Source organism: Numenius arquata, chromosome W, assembly GCF_964106895.1.
Source record: "Numenius arquata chromosome W, bNumArq3.hap1.1, whole genome shotgun sequence".
In the NCBI taxonomy this organism is placed as follows: Eukaryota; Metazoa; Chordata; class Aves; order Charadriiformes; family Scolopacidae; genus Numenius; species Numenius arquata.
Window position 1 is genome coordinate 4,819,545 of NC_133615.1, and position 23,224 is coordinate 4,842,768.

Genomic DNA, 23,224 nt, shown 5'->3' on the forward strand with positions numbered 1-23,224 from the left:
TGCCTCTGTGCTGCCAGTTGCTCTGCTTCCACTGCTGTAACCACCCCCACAAGGCATTTGCCACCATCCATGAATCAGTGTAGAGATAAAGTACTGGCCATTTTTCCCGCTCGGCAATGTCCAAAGCCAGCTGAATTGCTTTCACCTCTGCAAACTGGCTTGATTCACCTTGTCCTTCAGTGGCTTCTGCAACTCGTCTTGTAGGACTCCACACGGCAGCCTTCCACTTTTGATGCTTTCCCACAATCCGGCAGGACCCATCCCTGAACAGGGCATATCTCTTCTCATTTTCTGGTAGTTCATTATACGGTGGAGCCTCTTCCACACGCATCACCTCCTCCTCTGGTGACATTCCAAAATCCTTGCCTTCTGGCCAGTCCATAATCACCTCTAGAATTCCTGGGCGACTGGGGTTTCCCACTCGAGTTTGCTGTGTGATCAATGCAATCCACTTACTCCATGTAGCATCTGTTGCATGATATGTGGCAGGGACCCTTTCTTTGAACATCCAACCCAGCACCGGCAGCCGAGGTGCCAAGAGGAGCTGTGCTTCCATACCAACCACTTCCAAAGCAGCTCGAACGCCTTCATATGCTGCCAGTATCTCCTTTTCTGTCGGAGTATAGCGGGCTTCAGATCCTCTGTATCCCCAACTCCAAAACCCTAGGGGTCGACCGCGAGTCTCCCCTGGCGCTTTCTGCCAGAGGCTCCAAGTAGGGCCGTTCTCCCCGGCTGCAGTGTAGAGCACGTTTTTAACATCTTGTCCTGCCTGGACTGGCCCCAGAGCTACTGCATGGACTATTTCCTGTTTAATTTGTTCAAAAGCTTGTCGCTGCTCAGGACCCCATTTAAAATCGTTCTTCTTCCGGGTTACTTGATACAGAGGGCTCACAATCAGACTGTAATCTGGGATATGCATCCTCCAAAAACCCACAATGCCCAGGAAAGCTTGTGCTTCCTTTTTACTAGTTGGTGGAGACATAGCTGCAATTTTATTGATCACGTCCATTGGGATCTGACGGCGTCCATCTTGCCATTTTACTCCTAAAAACTGGATCTCCTGTGCAGGGCCCTTGACCTTACTTCGTCTTATGGCAAAACCAGCTTTCAGAAGGATTTGAACTATTTTATTCCCCTTCTCAAAAACTTCTTCTGCTGTGTTGCCCCATACGATGATGTCGTCAATGTACTGCAGATGTTCCGGAGCTTCACCCTGTTCCAGTGCAGTCTGGATCAGTCCATGGCAAATGGTGGGGCTATGTTTCCACCCCTGGGGCAGTTGGTTCCAGGTGTACTGGACACCTCTCCAAGTGAAAGCAAACTGTGATCTGCACTCTGCTGCCAGAGGGATTGAGAAAAATGCATTAGCGATATCAATTGTGGCATACCACTTGGCTGCCTTGGACTCCAGTTCGTATTGAAGTTCTAACATGTCCGGCACGGCAGCACTCAGCGGTGGCGTGACTTCATTGAGGCCACTATAGTCCACAGTTAGCCTCCACTCTCCATTAGATTTCGACACCGGACATATGGGACTGTTAAAGGGCGAGCGAGTCTTGCTGATCACTCCTTGAATCTCTAGTTGACGAATCAGCTTATGGATGGGGATCAGAGAATCTCGGTTAGTTCGATATTGCTGCCGATGAACTGTTGTGGTAGCGATTGGCACCTGTTGTTCTTTGACCCTCAACAACCCCACAACAGAAGGGTCCTCTGAGAGACCAGGCAAGGTAGACAACTGTTTAACTTCCTCTGTCTCCAAGGCAGCTATGCCAAAAGCCCACCGGTACCCTTTCAGGTCCTTAAAATACCCTCTCCTGAGATAATCTATACCAAGGATGCATGGAGCGTGGTGGGGAGGACTTATTCTCTCTCAAGTTGCTGGACCTTCCAGGACAGTTTCTCCACAGCTGAGACGAGGGGAGAAGAGAGATTTTCTTCATATTGCCGAAGTCGGGCAGCCACCTCATCCACTGTTGGTCCCTCTTTGCCTTTCCATTCCATCACTGCTAATGAGTTGGCATATGACAATGGGGCGCTCCGTACAAACTTCCGCCACATGGACCTTGTGCATTGGATCTCATCAGGATCTGTGGGAAACTGTGCATTGTCCAGGTCATAATAAATCATCTCCCGCACGGCTAATTCTCTCAGGTACTGGATACCTCTTTCCATGGTGGTCCACTTGCTCAGATGACATACAACATCTTCACTGAAGGGTACCTTTCCCTCATGCCTGACAGGAGTTGCCTCCAGATGCTGAGGGCTTGTGTCTTTTTCCCAATTGCCTTGTCAATGCCCCCCTCTCTAGACAGAGATCCCAGCTGCCTGGCTTCCCTACCCTCCACTTCCAAGCTACCGGCTCTGTTATCCCAGCACCAGAGCAGCCAGGTGACAACGTGCTCACCTGGAAGTCAGCTGAAATCTTTTCGCATGTCCCGCAGCTTGCTCAGGGACAGGGATTGAGTGATTATCTCTGGTTCTGCCTCTTCCTCTTGTTCTCGTGATGACCCTGGATCATCGTCATCCTTCACTGAGCGAACTGATTTCTTGGTGTATCTCTTCTTCTGGATAGGGGCAACTGATACAGGCACAGGCTGGTTTTCTGGTTCAGTTGCAGTGCCTGCCACTGGGGTTGGAGTAGCCACAGCACCTGCTGCAGGGGCGGGAGTAGCCACCGCGCCTGCTGCAGGGGTTGGAATAGCCGCAGTGTCTGTCGCAGGGGTGGCAGCAGCCACACTGCCTGTCGGCCTGGTTTCCATCTCTTCCTCCTGAGGATGCTGCGCAACATTGAGCAATGCTTGGTAGATACTGGCCAGGGCCCAGCACAATGCAGTGAGTTGTGCCTCTCTGGAATAGCCACAGCATTTTCCTTTCAAATATTCTATCACTTTATCAGGGTCCTGTAATTGTTTGGGGGTGAAATCCCAGACCATTGGAGGTGAAAAACTCTCTAGATACCTGCCCATGTTCTCCCACATGCCATGCCATCCATGATTCTCCAGCCTTGGGGCAGATCTCGGGGTGGTAGTCTTAAATAGTTGCTTAACCCTAAACAAAAACTGAAATACATTCAGGAGACCTAGCAATAGGACCAAGCTGGTTTGCATGTCCCAAGAGTATTCAAAATTCTCAAAAACTGGCATACCCAGCACGAAAGAGAAAAGGGAGGTGAAAGAGCTGGGGAAAGTATCCCCCCCTGCTTCCCCCATAGACTCAGTGTGTTTATTAATAAATTCCCCGAGATATGGGCAGGAAAACAGTGCCGAATAAACGCCCCAACATAACCATCTGAACAGTGATGCTATCATATCATAAGTTGATATCACACAGGACAGCAAAATTATAATCCTGATCCCTCTCCCAGAAGTGATAAACATCATCACGGGGAGCACATACAGCATGTAAGAGTCTACATAACACAGCCATGAAAACAAACGAAGCAACATTGTGCCCAGCAAATAATACAATAAATACAGATAACAAATTCCTTTTAACACGCTCTGGTCGGATCTGTCATTATCTCAACCCTCCGAGTGCCCCACGTTGGGCGCCAAAAAGGACTGTCGTGGTTTGGCCTCAGACGGCAACAAAAAACTACGTGGCAGCCGCTCGCTCAGATCGGGCCCCCACCGCCAGCATGGCCAGGAGGGGAGAATTGGAAGAAAAAGGCAAAAACTCGTGGGTTGAGACAAGGGCAATTTAACAGAACAGCAAAGGGAGCAAGAAACACCACCACCACCACCGACAGAGGAATATACAACCACGAGTACGATACCACCACTTGCCGACCGGACCCGGGACGCCCCGACCGCTCTGCTCCCCCGGGGGATGACTTCCTCTTCCGCCTCCCCCCCCGACTTCCTGTCCCTCCCCTTCCCCAGCTAGCTCCCAGCTACCCCCTGGGCATGGCTCACATGGGATGGAATACCTGTGTCCCTGCTAGATCCTGGGGAGAATTAACCCTATCCTCGCCAGACCCAGGACAGGGGAACACAAAGAAACACAAGGGTTGAAATATAAATAGATTTAATAGAATAAGACTAAAGAATTAACAATAATACTAAAGAACCAGTATTAATCCCGATACTGATATAAGATATACACTCCCAGCAGTGGACAGCAAATGTGGGACACTGCGAGCACAATGGCTTCAGGAGGAAGGGAAGGCCTCAGGGGTCCGGCACTGGGGCAAGGGGTTGTCTGGATCCGCCGCCATCAAGGGAGAGAGAGCTACGCAGCAAACTTTTCTAATTTATATTGGATGTGACGTTCATGGTATGAAATAATCCTGTTGGCCAGCCTGGGTCAAATGCCCAGGCCTTGCTCCTCCTTGTCCCTGCCCCTGGCAAGGCTCGAAAACACTAACCTTGAATCCCACAGAGCCTGGCTGGCTATAAAGTAAATATTTTCACAAATTCAGACACTAGAGTCTCCTAAAGGTGCAATTTTCCCCAGCATTAGAAGAAAAGTTAGTCCTGTGTCTCTCAACCCAGGACACTAGGGAAATGTTTAGACAGTGATTTTCAGAGTAATCTTTAAACCTGTAACTGGACTTAGTTAAGTCAGTAGCAGTCTTAATTATTTACTAGTGCTGTCCCTGGACAGAATACTGACTTTAGAGTCACTCTGGAGGTATAATTCTCAGAGTTAGTTTAGTTAACTAAGTCTCAGTACCCCCAACTTTTGCCTCAACAACATTCTTCTAGTCTTTAAAACACATGCTGGAATATAGAACAAGGCTCTGTCTGTGTTTGTTTGAAATGGTCTGTCTTTGAGGCCTTCCTCAGGTTGAAGAAGGAATAGAATCATAGAATTTCCTAGGTTGGAAGGGACCTTTCAGATCATCTAGTCCAACCATCAACCTAACACTGAAAAAAAAAGCATCATTAAACCATATCCCTAAGCACTATGTCAACCCGTCTTTTAAATACCTCCAGGGATGGTGATTCAACCACTTCCCTGGGCAGCCTGTTCCAATGTTTAATAACCCTTTCAGTGTAAAAATTTTTCCTAATATCCAATCTGAACCTCCCCTGGCACAACTTGAGGCCATTTCCTCTTGTCCTATTGCCTGTGACTTGGGAGAAGAGACCGACCTCCACATCTCCACAACCTCCTTTCAGGGAGTTGTAGAGAGCGATAAGGTCTCCCCTCAGCCTCCTTTTCTCTCGGCTAAACAATCTCCACTCCCTCAGCCTCTCCTCATAAGACTTGTTCTCCAGACCCCTTACCAGCTTCATTGCCCTTCTCTGGACACGCTCCAGCACCTCAATGTCTTTTTTGCAGTGAGAGATTTATAATTAGAATTTACATTTTAAATGTTCATAAAACATTTCTAATTTCAAACAACTTCACAACTGACACACTGATAATATCACATTTCCTGGCATTTTTATTTGCATTATGTTGCAATATCTTTCTATTAACTTCCATAAAAATACTGCCTTATTTGAAAGATTATTTTGATTTTGTTTTAAAAATTATAAACAAAATTGTCAAATGTTGCTTTTGGTATATTGCAATTTCATTTCTTAAGATTTCTTTTAAATTTTAACAACTGCCGCTATTTGTGAAAGTTACAAAACTCACAATACTGTAACAACAAAATTATTAACTTATTTTAGAAGTTATTAGATTCAATACAACACAAAAACCATCAGAATATCTAAACCAGTGATTTTAAAAGATGAATTTGGAAATTCAGCTTTGATACATGATGTATCCAGATGCAACACATTTTAAAAACATATTTTCGTCCTGGTTTGAGGCAAAACAGAATGGATTTTCTGTTCAGTAATTTTACTTTGCAGCTAAGCCTCTTCTAACTAACTAAACTCTCTGAAAATTAACAGCATATTGTGCAGAAACTGTTTGCTCTCAGAGTGATAAGACCAAGGAATGGTATGCAGAGAGGCTCTTGCTTATACTTATTGCTATAACAACCAAGGTCAGCTAATTTCGTTATTTGCCCCATTGGAGGGTCGGAAACAGAAAAAGTGTAGAGGGGTTGCACCTGTGGGGAGGAGCAGACAGGACAGGTGACCCAAAACTGACCAACGAGGTATTCCATCCCATCTGCCTCATGCTCAGTATAAAAGCTGAGGGATCAAAGGGTCAGTCTTTTTCTTCAGTTGTCGGCGTCCGAGAAGGACTCTGTCTGTTTGTCTGCCTTTGACCCTGATCTGTGCATTCCTGAATCTAGATCCAGATGGTTTTTGTCAGTGTTAGGCTGATGGTTGGACTAGATGATCTGAAAGGTCCCTTCCAACCTAGGCAATTCTAAGATTCTATGAAAAAGAATTAAGGGCATTATCCTCTTAAATGCTGACAGGCATGGGGCATCAATGACCTATCTAGGAAGCCTGTTTCAGTGTTTGACCACCCTCTCGGTAAAGAAATGCTTCTTAATGTCCAGTCTGAACCTGCCTAATAGAGCTTTAAACCATTCCCGTGCATCCTGTCACTGGATACCAGGGAGAAGAGATCAGCACCTCCCTCTCCACTTCCCCTCCTCAGGAAGCTGTAGAGAGCAATGACGTCTCCCCTCAGCCTCCTTCATTCCCATCTAGACAAATCCAGAGTCCTCAGCCACTCCTCATAGAACATGCTTTCCAGCCCCTTCACCAGCTTTGTTGCCCTCCTCTGGACACATTTAAGGACCTTAACATCGTTCTTAAACTGTGGGGCCCAGAACTGCACACAGTATTCAAGGTGAGGCTGCACCAACGTGGAATACAGCAGGATAATCACTTCTTTTGACCAGCTGGTTATACTGTGTTTGATGCACCTCAGGATGCGGTTTGCCCTCTTGGCTGCCAGGGCACACTGCTGACTCATATGGAGCCTGCTGTCAACCAGCACCCCCAGATCCCTTTCTGCAGGGCTGCTCCCCAGCCACTCCTCTCCCAATTTATACTTGTGCCTGTTGTTACTCCATCCCAGGTGCAGAATCTGGCATTTGTTCTTGTTAAATTTCATGCCATTGGTGATTGCCCAATGCTCCAATCTATCTAGATCCCTCTGCAAAGCCTCTTCTCCCTCAAAAGAGTCAACAGCACCTCCCAGTTTGGTATCCTCAGCAAACTTGCTAATGGTGCATTCAACTCCTGCATCCAGAATGCTGATAAAAATATTGAACAGAACTGGACCTAGAATTGAGCCCTGAAGAACACCACTGGTGACTGGTCACAACCAGATGTATCCCCATTCACTACAACCCTTTGAGCTCTGCCCTTCAGCCAGTTCTTCACCCAGTGCGCTGTGTACCTCCAGTGCACTGTGTACCTGCTCATTTCACAGTTGGACAACTTGTCCAGAAGGATCCTATGAGGGACAGTATCAAAAGCCTTACTATAATCCAGAAAAATTACATCCACCACCTGCCCTTCATCCTGTCCTTCATCCACTAGGTGGGAATGAGAAGGGAAATTCCTCTTTTTTTATTTATTTGTAATTCATGTTCAGAAGAATCTTTTTTATGAGTAAAAATGGCCACATTTAATAGCCACAGCAATTTCAGACTTGCTTTTGTAAAGTCTAGGGACTCTTCTCTTTGTGCCAAAGTCCAATGCATGGAAAATCAAATTTCCTCAACAGAGGGATGCAACCTTAAAATTAAGGCATAAATTGAGGTCTGCACTAGCTTATCTGCATGGAATAATAGATGTGTTTTTAAAAGTGCAGGCTTGCGTTCAAGTTCTGCTCATATGCATTACCAAAGTATCTTTAAAATTAACAGCAATTATTGTGACTAAAATCACTTTTTAAAATAAACTAAGACATTATCTTAGTTCTTCATTGATCTAGGCTGAGAATCTGTCAGCTTTCTTCACAGGGGAATCGATAGCATTGCTTAAATTATTCATCATCATAGTAGAAAGAATCTTGCCCTTGACTACTCAGCCACATTTTATCTACACTAGCCACTGATCTTGATTTTATTTCTATTGCCCAAACTGACAGAATGGATGTCTGAAGTGGATACGTAATTTGGGGAAACGAAAAACAGTGGCTCTTAGCTTTTTACTTAACCTAAACAAGAATACATCTGCACAAAGAAACTAAGACTGGTTACATTTCATATATTTTCTCTAGATTAAGATTTTTTTTCTTGTTTTTAGTGGTTATGATATTATAACTTGCTATGATAGTTAGCATACTCAATTATCTTTTTGTGTGTGTGTCATTTTTAACATGTCAATTTCTTTTTTTCCTTCCATTTAAAGCTGTCCCTGATTCTTGTCTCTATGAGAAATAAGGACATCTGTTCTCTGGAACACAAATGTAAAATAATATATCCAAGTGCAAAAATCACAGAATCACAGAATCTTCTTGGTTGGAAGGGACCTTTGAGATCATCGAGTCCAACCAACAAAAAAAAAAAAAAAAAATCACAACACCAAAACCAAAACAAAACAAACACCCACAACCCCACACCACACCCACCCACAAACAGATGCAAACCAACAGTCTCGGGCACTAGAGCATGCCCTGAAGTGCCACGTCTACACGTTTCTTAAATACCTCCAGGGATGGCAACTCCACCACCTCCCTGGGCAGGCTGTTCCAGTGCCTGACCACCCTCTCAGTAAAGTAATTCTTCCTAATATCTAATCTAAACCTCCCCTGCCCCAACTTCAGACCATTTCCTCTGGTCCTGTCATTATTCCCTTGGGAGAAGAAGCCAACACCCACCTCTCTATAACCTCCTTTCAGGTAGTTGTAGAGGGCAATGAGGTCTCCCCTCAGCCTCCTCTTCTCCAAACTAAACATGCCCAGTTCCCTCAGCCTCTCCTCATATGACTTGTTCTCTAGACCCCTCACCAGCTTGGTGGCTCTCCTCTGGACACGCTCCAGCAGCTCAATGTCCTTCCTGTAGTGAGGGGCCCAGAACTGAACACAGCACTCGAGGTGAGGCCTCACCAGGGCCGAGTACAGAGGCACGATCACTTCCCTGGTCCTGCTGGCCCCGCTGTTCCTGATACAGGCCAGGATGCCGTTGGCTTTCTTGGCCACCTGGGCACACTGCTGGCTCATGTTAAGCTGGCTGTCCACCAACACTCCCAGGTCCTTTTCTGCTGGGCAGCTTTCCAGCCACTCTGCCCCAAGCCTGTAGCGTTGCCTGGGGTTGTTGTGACCGAAATGCAGGACCCGGCACTTGGGCCCTATTAAACCTCATCCCATTGGCCTTGGCCCATTGATCCAACCTGTCCAGATCCCTCTGTAGAGCCTGCCGACCCTCAAGCAGATCAACACTCCCACCTAGCTTGGTGTCATCTGCAAACTTACTGAGGGTGCACTCAGTCCCCTCATCCAGATTGTTAATAAAGATATTAAACAAGACTGGCCCCAAAACTGAGCCCTGAGGGACACCACTGGTGACCGGCCGCCAACTGGATTTCACCCCATTAATTACAACTCTCTGGGCACGGCCATATGAAAAAAATGAAAAATAAAAAGACATTTTCCCATTATTGTTATTAATTTTTTTATTTTAAAATGTATTAAAATCTGATATTCCCTTTTTTAAATCTTGTACCATGTTTTCTTAAAAGTTTTGTAATCCAGTTATTTTTTTCCTTTATACACTGGGTTTGTTGCTCAATGTGCATACACTTGCATCCATGCAACTCCAATGATGCATCTCAGAACTTGATTAGACAGGAGACTACATTGCATCAGAGCTCCATTCATATATGAAAAAAGAAATCCAGCCTTCAACTTCCATGAAACAATATTAGAACATGGAGATATATAATTTAATAACAAAAAACCCAAAACTTTCTATTTCATTTTTCCAGAAGAAAACCAAAGCATTTCAGCAAACCCAGAAATTTTCAATGGTAATTTTTTTCTTTCGGCTTTGTTCCAAATCACTTTGATTCCCATGTTCTTCTCTTTTGGCCTGATTCTGAAAGAGCATAATAAATGCCTTCAGTGAAAGTAAGAATCCTTCAATAATAGGGAGGTTAGAACATTTAATATTAAAAAAAAGAAAACCTGTTAGCTCTACATTAGCTACATTAATTTCTGATTTTTAAATTTATATTTCAAGCCAATGTTTGTATTCCTACTACTCCCATGATGGTACCTAAGCAGGAAATACTATCACAATAGGTCTCTATCATGTATGTTTCTCAAAATTGCGATGGAGACCAGCTCCAGGGCAGGTAAGACTGCGCTGGGAGAAGCGATCTGTAGCTGAAAAGGCCGAGGGAAAGCTCTTTTTGGGGCTTTTTTGTCGCCGGGCAAAGCCTCCTCCGCGTGTTGGGGGCTGACAGCTGGTGGGCCGGCTGCTGACTAAGCCTGGGCGGAGCCAGCGCCTCCCGCGGCTCATCACACCGCCATCCTATAAGAAGTCCCGGGGAGGGCAGAAGCTAGCTTCTGCCCACCGAGCAGCAACCAGTTGCTGGGTGGGTGTCCTGGTCGGTGCCTAACGCTGCTGCAACTTGTACAGCTGGGTCCTGAGCCTCTGCCGTTGTGCAAGGTAAGTTTAATTCCTCGCTCCAACTGACCTTTCCACTGCCTCTTGCTTGCACACATCCAGCCATGGCTAGAACTAGGTCAAAGGCTATTGCTAAGAAAGCTGTGGGCACCCAGACAGAGGCCCCACGCAAACACGTGGGTGTCCAGGCCTCGGGCTGCAGGGAGTGCCGGGGCCTGGCCCTTGCCATGGAGGGTAGTGGTGACGACACCTGTGTCAGATGTGAACAGGTGAATGACCTCCTCAGCCTGGTGGTTGAGCTGAAGGAGGAAGTGGAAAGGTTGAGGAGTATCAGGGAATGCGAGAGGGAGATTGACTGGTGGGCCCACTCCCTGAAAATAAAGGAACATGTTGAGGCCCCACATAAGCCAGAGGACCCTCTCCCCATCTCTCGCCCGGCAGTAGAAGGGGATCTCAGAGAAGAAGGGGAATGGAAACAGGTCCCTAGTCGGCGAAGCAGGCGAATCCCTTCCCTGCCTCTCCCACCTCCCCAGTTACCCCTGCAGAACCGGTACGGAATCCTGCAGGAGGAATTGACTGTTGGAGAGGAGGATGGTACATCTAGGCAGGATGTGCCAGAAAGACCAAGTCGCCGCAAACCTGGCATCACAACTAGTTCAAGAAGGAAAAGCAGAAGGGTCATCGTTGTGGGTGACTCTCTATTGAAGGGGGCAGAGGGACCAATATGCCGTCCTGACCCGCTTCACAGGGAAGTCTGCTGCCTCCCTGGGGCACGGGTCAGGGACGTGTTGGACAAAGTTCCTGCTCTAGTCAACCCTTCTGACTATTACCCCCTTGCAGTTTTTCAGGTAGGCAGTGATGATGTATATAATACATCCAGGAGATTAAAAACAATCATAAAGGACTTTAAGACACTGGGAAAACTGGTTGAGGGATCAGGGGCACAGGTAATTTTTTCAGCAATACCCTTAGTTGCAGGAGGAAATCCTGAAAGAAATAAAAAGGCATCTGCGATAAACAAGTGGCTCAGAAACTGGTGCCATCACCGAAATTTTGGGTATTCTGAACTCAGGGAACTTTATATGGCACCGAGTCGGATAGCAACAGATGGAGTACACCTGTCTCAGAAGGGGAGAAAGATACTGGCAAGTGAGTTGGCGGGGCTTGTTGAAAGGGCTTTAAACTAGGATCGAAGGGGGAGGGGGTTAAGCATAGGTTGAGCAGAAAAAAACTCAAAGAGAGCCTTCAACCTGCCATCTCAGCTAATAAGTCGGCCCCTTTAGGCACCCAGCTGAAGTGCCTTTACACAAATGCACGCAGCATGGGGAACAAACAAGAGGAGTTAGAGATGTGCGCACGCCTCCAGGGCTACGACATTATTGGCATCACCGAGACGTGGTGGGATGGCTCTTACGACTGGAGTGTTCGAATGGAGGGTTACAAGCTCTTCAGGAAGGACAGGCTGGGCAGAAGGGGAGGGGGTGTTGCCCTCTATGTCAAGGACCAGCTGGAATGTATGGAGCTTCACCTGGGGATGGATGAAGACAAGACAGAGAGCTTATGGGTCAGGATTAAAGGGAGCACGGGGGCAGGTGATGTTACAGTAGGAGTCTGCTACAGGCCACCAGATCAAAGTGACAGCGAGGATGTGGCCCTCTACAAACAGATAGGGGCAGCATCGCGCTCGCACGCTCTGGTCCTCATGGGGGACTTCAACCACCCCGACATCTGTTGGAAGGACAACACAGCAGAGCACAGGAAATCCAGGAAGTTCTTGGAATGTGTCGACGACAACTTTCTTCTACAAATAATAGAGGAACCAACGAGGAAAGGAGCAGCGCTGGACCTTGTCCTCACCAACAAGGAGGGGCTGGTCGGGAATGTCAAATTCAAGGGTAGCCTCGGCTGCAGTGACCATGAGATGATAGAATTCAAGATTCATAAGGCAGCAAGGAGGGTGCGCAGCAAGCTGGCTACCCTGGACTTCAAAAGAGCAGACTTTGATCTCCTGAGAGATCTGATTGGTAAGGTAGCGTGGGAAAAAGAACTGGAAGGGAGAGGGGCCCAAAAAAGCTGGGTGGTATTTAAGGATTGCCTCCTCCAAGCTCAGGAGAGGTGCATCCCAAAAAAGAAGAAATCGGGCAAAATAGCCAGTAGGCCGGCGTGGATGAACAAGGAACTGCTGGACAAACTCAGGACCAAAAAGGAGGCCTATAGAGGGTGGAAGCAGGGAAAGGTAGACTGGGAAGAATACAGAGAAGCTGTCCGAGTCACCAGAAACCAGATCAGGCAAGCGAAAGCCCAGGCAGAACTAAATCTAGCCAGGGATGTGAAAAATAACAAGAAGAACTTCTATAGATATATCAGGGATAAAAATAAGACGAGGGAAGCTGTGGGTCCCCTCCGGAAGGAAACGGGAGACCTGGTCACCCAGGATATGGATAAGGCTGAGCTACTGAATGACTTCTTTGCCTCAGTCTTCACTGGCAAGGGCCCTAACCACACTGCCCAAGTCACGGAGGGCAAGAACAGGGGCTCTGGGAATGAAGAACCACCCACAGTACAAGAAGACGAGGTTCGAGACCTCTTAAAGAACCTGAAGGTGCATAAGTCCATGGGACCTGATGAAATCCATCCACGGGTCCTGAGAGAACTGGCGGACGAAGTTGCTAAGCCCCTCTCCATCATATTTGAGAAATCGTGGCAGTCTGGTGAAGTTCCCACTGACTGGAAAAAAGGGAACATAACTCCAATATTCAAAAAAGGAAACAAAGAAGACCCGGGAAACTACAGGCCGGTCAGTCTCACCTCTGTGCCTGGCAAGATCATGGAGCAGATCCTCCTGAAATCCTTGCTAAGGCACATGGAGAATAAAGAAGTGATTGGAAATAGCCAACATGGCTTCACCAAGGGCAAATCGTGCCTGACAAATTTGGTGGCCTTTTACAATACTGCCACAGACTTGGTAGACAAGGGCAGAGCGACTGACGTCATTTACCTGGACTTATGCAAAGCATTTGACACTGTCCCGCACGACATCCTGGTCTCAAAATTGGAAACTCATGGATTCGATGGATGGACCACTCGGTGGATAAGGAACTGGCTGGATGGCCGCATCCAAAGGGTTACAATCAATGGCTCAATGTCCAGGTGGCGGCCAGTAACGAGTGGTGTTCCGCAGGGGTTGGTACTGGGACCAGTATTATTTAACATCTTTGTCGGAGACATGGACAGTGGGATAGAGTGCACCCTCAGCAAGTTTGCTGATGACACCAAGCTCGGTGGCGCAGTTGACACGCTGGAGGGAAGGGATGCCATCCAGAGGGACCTAGACAGGCTGGAGAGGTGGGCTCATGCAAACTGCATGAAGTTCAACCAAGCCAAGTGCAGGGTCCTGCACCTGGGACATGGCAATCCCAGGCACAAATACAAGTTGGGTGGAGAATGGCTGGAGAGCAGCCCCGAGGAGAAGGACTTGGGAGTGCTTATGGATGAGAAGCTCAACATGAGCAGGCAGTGTGCACTGGCAGCCCAGAGAGCCAACCGTGTCCTGGGCTGCATCAGGAGAAGTGTGGCCAGCAGGTCTCGCGAGGTGATTCTGCCCCTCTACTCTGCGCTCGTGAGACCCCTCCTGGAGTACTGTGTCCAGCTTTGGAGTCCTCAACACAGAAAGGACATGGACCTGTTGGAACGGGTCCAGCGGAGGGCCACGAGGATGATCAGAGGGATGGAGCACCTCTCCTATGAGGACAGACTGAGAGAGCTGGGGTTGTTCAGCCTGGAGAAGAGAAGGCTCCGGGGAGACCTTATAACAGCCTATCAATACCTGAAGGGAGCCTACAGAAGAGCTGAAGAGGGACTCTTTGTCAGGAAGAGTGGTGACAGGACAAGGGGCAATGGTTTTAAATTGGAAGAGAAGAGATTTAGATTAGATATAAGGAAGAAATTCTTTACAGTGAGGGTGGTGAGGCACTGGAACAGGTTGCCCAGGGAAGTTGTGGATGCCCCATCCCTGGAAGTGTTCAAGGCCGGGCTGGATGGGGCTTTGAGCAACCCGGTTTAGTGGGAGGTGTCCCTGCCCGTGGCAGGGGGGTTGGAACTAGATGATCTTTAAGGTCCTTTCCAACTCTAGCCATTCTATGATTCTATGATTCTAAATCAATGTGCAAATGCACTATCAAGATTTATCTTTAGAAAACATTTTATTTGAAGATTTAACTCCAGGCATAAGAAACACCTGGAATCAAATGACTATATAAACATAAAAATTTAGAGATGAAAAAAGATTTAAAATTTGATTTAGTCAATCCTCTAAAGTAACCTACAATGGGTTCTCTAGAGCACTGGTCTCCAAAGTGGAATGCATGCACCCCAGGAGGCATGTAAGATGATCCACTGGAGTGCAGGAAGAAAATATTAAAACTTCTACTTATATTTATTTTTATCTAAAAAAATAAGAAAGAAATTAAGCTTTACTAATATTTAATATATGGATTGACACTGGCACCCTCACTCGGTCTATGTCAGACGTGACATGTACGGTACACGAGGTATCCTGAGGGAAGAGTGTATGTTCCACAACACAGAGTTGACAGTGGCACCCTCACTCTTGCTTTCAGCATATTGCAACATATTGCAGTTCACGTGTGCCCGCTTAAGTGGATTTATGGATTATAGAATCTAGTTTTAACTAAACTAACCCTCTCAAAACGGACAAGTGACTTAAAAAGATTCCTGCAAAGAAACTGCAGATTGAAGATAATACTGATAATGCAAGCACAAGGGAACAACAAGAAAATTACAGAGCTGACACCACTTCTACTTCTAGCATGAGCCCTCTGTCGAAGTAAAAACAATGACAACCTAATCAGATCTGACAAGAACTTGGTCCCCAAAAATTGAAATTATCAGTATCAAAATAAACTGAACTTAGAAACAGACCTTTGAATCACTGCATCACAAAGTGTTAAACCAAAATTTTCAAAAATAATGAAGCATAATCTTGAAACATAGCTCTCACTTTTAAAAAATGTTATTAATAATAATATTTTGGGGAGGAAAGCCAAAAGATTTTTGAAACGTTAATAAATAAAATATTTTTAAATTGCAAATATTTTTATACCGTCTTTATTTTATCCTTTTTTAATTTCTTTTTTTATGATTTATAATGTACAGTACATATATATAATTTATAAATAAATTATACATATATTGGTGGTGAATACTCAAAAAAACTGATACATGATAATTTTGGTACATTTACATGATATAAAAAAGTTTGGAGATCACTGCTCTAGAGTATTCTACACTCTAGATTTAAATGACTCAGACAATGGAGTCACCATTATTTCCTTTTAATCTATTCCAGTCTACCTCTACAGCCTACAAACTCCTGTGCTCAGTTTCTTCTCATTTACTTTTCCTAGGTACACAGACCATCATTTCAGCACTGCTTTAATATTACATTCTATTTTCAGTTATATTGACTAGGTTTTGGTTGATGTTACAGAAAACTCTGGATATGTACAATGAAGGAGCAGTTGACACTGCAAGCCTTTGGCAGCTTGGATTACTCCCTACCTCAACATGAACATGCTTTTGATTACCAGTTAGCTCAGTTAGTTCTCTCAAGCTTTCCTCCTGAATCAATCCCTCCATTCTGTGTTACCAGTTTTCCTTTTTTTCCATTTTGTTGTGGGTTAGCCTTGGCAAACAGTCAAACTCTCACCCAGCTGCTCACTCACTCCCCCTCCTCAGTGGCATGGGGGAGAAAATAGGATGAAAAAGCTTATGGGCTGAGATAAAAACAGGGACATTGCTTACCAGTTACTGTTGCAGGCAGAACAGACTCAGCCTGGGGAAAATGAATTTAATTTATTGTCAATTAAATCAGATTCTGGTAGTGAGAAACAAAGAGAAACATTCAAATAACACTTATTCCTCCCCCCCTTCTCATGATCAACTTCACTCCAGACTTCTCTACCCCCCTCTCCCAGTGGCACAGGGGGGATTGGTGTGGTGGGGTACATAAAGGTTTCTCTCTCTGCTGCTCCTTCCTCCTCATGCTTTTCCCTGCTTGAGCATGGGCTCTCTATTGGTTGCATTCCTTCAGGAAATATCCAACTGCTCCAACATTAGTCCTCCACGGGCTGCAGGGAATATCTTCTCCAGCACCATGGAGCATGTCTTCTTCCTCCTTCTCTGTCCTTGGTGTTCCCTCTGCTGTTTCTCACTCATTTTGTTCCCTCCTCTCTCTGTCATTTTTTGCCCTTTCTTAAATATATTTTCAGAGGCACCACAAACTTCACTGACTGGCTCAGCTTTGTCCTGCGGTGAGTCTGTTACCAAATCAGCTTGAACCGTCTGTGTCTGGCACAGGGCAGCCCCTGACCTCTTCTTACAGAGGCCACTCCTGTAGACCCCTTGCTGCCAAAACCTTGCCACATACACCCAATACACTTTTGAATCTCATCAATTTGACTCACTACAGCTTTTTGAACTACATGCTGTATTCTCAATACTGTCTAATATTACCATGTGGATATTATCATTTCCCAATATGATGCTTTTATATATCCTGCATAAAAAAACATTGCTACTACTTTTTTAACAAATCGTATTTTAACCTTGTATCCAATTTTATGCCCCCTTTCACCCTCATGTCTCTTGCTATTACTTAGCATCTATTTCCATTTTTTTCTCCCACATATCCATTACCTTGTATACTTTTCCATGTTAAATCTTATATTTTGATTTCTAGATAATATTGCTAATCTGTCTTGGTTAGTTTTATTCTTTCTCTTTTTCCCACAAGCACTTACAGCATCTCCAAATACAGTAACTTGAGATGTTTCATTTGTACTCACCAAATTATTAGATTATAAATTCAGTATTCATAGAAATAAGTAATAAATTTCCCTAAAATTATTAAACAAAATCCTTCTCTCTAAATTGGAGAGATATGGATTTGATGGGTGGACTGTTTGGTGGATAAGGAATTGGTTGGATGGTCACATGCAGAGGGTAGTGGTCAACAGCTCAATGTCCAGATGGAGATCAGTGGCAAGTGGTGTCTCTTGGAGGTCCACATTGGGACCAGTACTGTTTAATATCTTCATCAATGACATAGTGGGATCGAGTGCACCCTCAGCAAGTTTGCCAACGACACCAAGCTGTGTGGCGCAGTTGACACACTGGAGGGAAGGGATGCCATCCAGAGGGACCTGGACAGCCTTGAGAAGAGGGCCCATGTGAACCTCATGAGGTTCAACAAGGCCAAGCACAAGGGCCTGCACATGGGTCGGGGCAATCCCTGGTATCAATACAGGCTGGGGGATGAAGGGATTGAGGGCACCCCTCAGGAGAAGGACTTGGGGATACTGGTGGATGAAAAACTGGACATGAGCCGGCAACCTGCGCTTGTAGTCCAGAAAGCCAACCATATCCTGGGCTGCATCCAAAGAAGTGTAGCCAACAGGTCGAGGGAAGTAATTCTGCCCCTCTACTCTGCTCTGGTGAGACCCCACCTGGAGTACTGCATCCAGCTCTGGAGTCTTCAGTACAAGAAAGACATGGACCTGTTGGAGCAGGTCCAGAGGAGGGCCACAAAAATGATCAGAGGGATGGAGCACCTCTCTTATGAGGAAAGGCTGAGAGAGTTGGGGTTGTTCAGCCTGGAGAAGAGGAGGCTCCTGGGAGACCTGATTGCAGCCTTTCAGTACTTAAAGGGTGTTTATAAGAAAGATGAGGACAGACTTTTTAGCAGGGCCTGTTGCGATAGGACAAGGGGTAATGGTTTTAAACTAAAAGAGGGAGATTCAGACTAGATATAAGAAAGAATGTTTTTACGATGAGGGTGGTGAAACACTGGAACAGGTTGCCCAGAGAGGTGGTAGATATCCCATCCCTGGAATCATTCAAGGTCAGGTTGGATGGGGCTCTGAGCAACCTGATCTAGTTGAAAATGTCCCTGCTCATTGCAGGGGGGTTGGACTAGAGGACCTTTAAAGATACCTTCCAATCCAAACTATTCTATGATTATATAAGCATTTTTGGAAAAATGACATTGTTCATTTGTAAATTTATTAGAGCATTAAAAGTATATATTCCTTTGTTCATTTTTAGGTGAACTGGTCATATTACATCTGAGACTTCAAATATCCTCGTCTTTAACATTATGTTTACTTAATTCATAGATTCATAGATTCATAGATTGGTCCAGGCCGGAAGGGACCTCCAAAGGTCATCTAGTCCGACCTTCCTTAAATACAGGCTTGGGCTTGACTTCAGGTAGCAAAACCACAGGGATGAAGACATAGAAAGAACAGGTCAAAATCAGTTTGAAAACTCAGCATACACAAACTTGTATCCATTAATGAGCAATTTTAATTTGATGCATGATAGGCCCAATCTAGTTCTTATTTATATGCACTGCCTCATTTAAACCAGGGAAACACCTTATGTAAGTGATGACTACCTGAATAACTGGGAGCTTACAGGATTGGACTCTATGCTTAAGTACTAGTATGTACAATGTCTTTTGATTTGGGAGATATTTTGGCCTACATTCCTACAGATACTTTGGTGTATATTGTTTGCAAAAACATGGGTTAAATACACCAAAACTTAATTTTTCTTAGGTCAGAATGGAATAATATTATAAGCTAAATGTAACAAATTAAACATTTGTGTTAAATATAGTATCTTATGTTTATCATGTATACAGCAAGTGTGTGCATTTGTATACTGTACATTATTAGCAAAATGTGCTCAAGTGGCTGACTTTCATTTACATTAACTGGCATACCTTTTTTCTTTCAATGATATTCTATTTGTTGCGCAGATACTGAGAGGCATGGACAAAACTAATGAATATTTCTAAGCAAAATGCTTCACAAATGTATCCCATTTATGTTCAAAATAGTCTATTTCACTAGGGGAATTTTTGTTTCAGCATCATCTATTGACAGTGTTTAAGAACAATATCTTTCAAATGCAGCATTTGCAAGTCACCATTTGTCATTAAATGTAACTGTATGTTTAAAAGGTTTGTAATAATAGTCTTTAATTAAACTGGGGACTGTTAGAGGGTTTCTGTTGCCCTTTGAAGTTCTTAATTATAAGTTGCATCCAGCCTTTTATAGCAGACAAGGTTAAACTACAAAATTAAAATAAACTTCCAAGAGAAATATAAAGACTTTACAAGTTTTAATTAAATTTTTGAGTGTCAAGGTTTTAAAAACAATATATGCTTTGATTTCCTTATGATGGCATACTAGAATGCTGCATACATTAGACAAAATATTGGTAGCTTTTTATAGGAATAATAGCTAAGCATGATGCATGCAAATGACCTCTTTTCTATGTATGAATGGTTAAAGTTCTAATTAAATAGTTGGTATTCAAGTCTGTGCTCATCCATTGTTTAGTGACATACAAATTCAGCGATGTGTGCCAGCAGACATTTTAAGTTGAATGCTTACTCCTCTGTGTTTTTTGTCATGAAATGGTGGCATCATGATGAGAAAACTAGTGTAAGCAAAACACTGAAAAATGCTTTAATAATTTTTTAACAATGTAGCAACACTATTCTAGTTTTCTAATGAATTTTTAATTTCTTTCTTATAAGGATGTTATGAGTTACTGCTGATGCATATTAAATCATATACAAGAGTCATTTTCTCACTAAATTTGCATAAAATGCCTAAATGCTTATGCATCAAATGGCGCTTACTACATATGGTACGGTAAATATGCCCTCACAGATTTTCTGCAATCAATATCCTGTATTTCATTAGCAACTAGATAAAGGTCTGTTGGGAAAAGGAAAAACTATTGTGTATACACTGCAAACTTATGATACCTATATGATGATTAGAACTCAGTCTAGAATCAGAATTTGCACAAGGTTAAAACTAAAGTTCCTTGACAAGTTGAGACAGCTGAGGTTGTTTAGCCTGGAGAAGAGAAGGCTCTGGGGAGACCTTATTGCAGCCTTTCAATACTTAAATGGGGCTTATAAGAAAGACAGGGACAGACTTTTTAATAGGGCCTGTTGCAGTAGGACAAGGCATAATGGTTTTAAACTAAAAGAGGGAGATTCAGACTAGATATAAGAAAGAATGTTTTTACGATGAGGGTGGTGAAACACTGGAACAGGTTGCCCAGAGAAGTTGTAGATACCCCATCCCTGGAATTGTTCAAGGTCAGGTTGGATGGGGCTCTGAGCAACCTGATCTAGTTGAAGATGTCCCTGCTCATTGCAGGGGAGGTTGGACTAGATGACCTTTAAAGATTACTACCAACCCAAACCATTCTATGCTTCTATCAAGTACAGTTAAATGGCTTCCCTGAAAGCAGTCTAGTACTGCTAATAACCACCAGGCAGTTCACTGAGACTTTCGACATTTAGTATTGAATGCTAGGTTTAAAATACACATAGCTCATGATTTTAATTTTACAATGTTTTATATATCTCTGGCTCTCACTGCTAATTCTATAGCCACCAAAATCTTGCCAGCTCCTCACTATTTCTCAGTGCAAGTTAAAAATGCTATTCTTATTGCTATATACGCTCACCTCCCACCCACATTAATTGTTCCGTTCTTGTATTCCTGTTAATAGAAATTATATATATATCTCACAGAATCACAGATCAATCAATATATATTTGAATTGATAGCATGGCCACAATAAGAATGGCATCACTGTAACAATATTATTAATCCAAACAAAGATATTGTATTTAATGAAGGAAACTTGGGGGTTTGGGGGCTTTTTTTGTTAGGGGGGTGGTTTGGGGGGGGATTATTTGGGGTTTTTTTACACATCTGGAACATTTTTGTACCTGCTGCAAAAAAAGGACTATTTGAAAACAAATTTATGCTTTGCCCTACAGTTATATTAATTATTTTTGATAAATAATTAATGCATAATATATTATTTAGATGCAATGGTCATTTGAGTGATATTTCAACATTTGAGTGGTATTTCAACTACAATTATAGTAATTTATTTATCAGTGAAAAATTTACATAACCACACTTCAAAATCCAGTGGACTGGAGAGATATCAGAAAGACACCCAGGAATGTGCACAATGACTCCGGGCATTGGATTTACTTAATAACGTAGCGGTGTGCAAGATGTTATAATATCTAACGTGACTATATTTGATTCATAATTTTAAATTATGAAAGCATAAATACTGTTTTCTCTTTTTAGTTTCATTTTATGAAAAAGACAACTTTTAAATACAGAATAGGATTAGAATACTCTATACCAAATAAAATATTAATCCTAGTAGAATGTAAGTGAATTTAAGTATAATTTACAATAAAATTCTTGAGTCTGCCTTTTTCAACTATCAGAAGAAACATTGATTTTGTTACCATAATATCATTAAATGGTTATTTGATTTTGTTTAGTTATTTTAGATTATCACATTGGCAATCAATGGTAAACAACAATGCAGGAAAGAAATGGAAGTTTTCTGACTTGTCGGTGTAAACAGACTGATGATAGAGGTAACTCACTCTTGTTAACTCAGTTGTGCTATGAATCTTCCCTTAGCACATTAAGTCTTTTTGAGGCAATGTGGTAGAGCTTATGGTTACTGGGAGTGCAGAGAATTTATTTCATCAAAGTGCACATGCAAATACAGATCATAGTTTTTTTTAAGGATTTAAACTTACATATGCATATACATATACACAAACAAATTTGAGTGCATATGTCAATTCTGTTCATGTATGTCTCTAAAATAAAAAGAGAATCTACATAGCTGTAGAAACTAATTTATGCCATTTGAGAATTATGTGGATCTAGAGGAAGATATGAAATTAATATTCATATATTTCCAACAGTATATTTATGGCTACTGGTAAAATACCAGTACCTCATAAAAACCTCAGTGCTTAACCAAACAGTTACATCAATTACAGCCATAGAAAAGGAGGTTTTAATGGTCTTTTTTGAAGCAAATATTTAATACAGAAAAATCAGTGAAGAATTAGCTCCGGTTCCATTTCAGCTGGTAGCACCATGAGGTTATACTTTTCTATGCACCTACAGAGAATTCTACAGTGCTTCAATAGAAATTGCTTTCTGTGACAGAAAACAGCTAAAGACAATAACTTATATTTATACAAAAGTGTTAATTTTACATTTTTTGATGTACCACAACTGCTGCTGAGTTAGGTGAGAAGAAATCACACGTGTATTCTATCCTTATTGTGCAGGTTTTCTGTTACTGACTTCAGCTTTTTCATACAAGGTTATTGTGTTAGATTCCAATTACATTAAACTATTACTAATATTATCATGATATTTTATAATACCCCAAACTCTTGTTTCCTAAAGATAATATTCTACATGACAATGACAGCAGTATTATGCTAATGTCCCTTTCAGAGAACTGACATTATTAACAGAATAAATGTAATTTATTTGAAAAGATGTCTCTTAAAAATTCTGATTTTAAAAAACAACTGTATGCCACTTTGTACAGAGTTTGTTTTGGAATTAAAATGATCCTGATCAGACCATACAGGTTCCTTGCAATGGGCCAAATGCTGGTACTACTCAAGTCCAAAGATAGACTGACCAAGTTTTGACCCAAAGCATGGGACATTTATTTTTCCCAAACAACTCTTCTTAGACTTTAAACAAGACAAATTACCAATCATTTCTCATAGTCATTTACTTATGAAGTTAGTTTTGACCTAGTTTCTATTTTCTCCATACTGATGCGCAAACTGGAAATGGAAAAGCTAAAAAG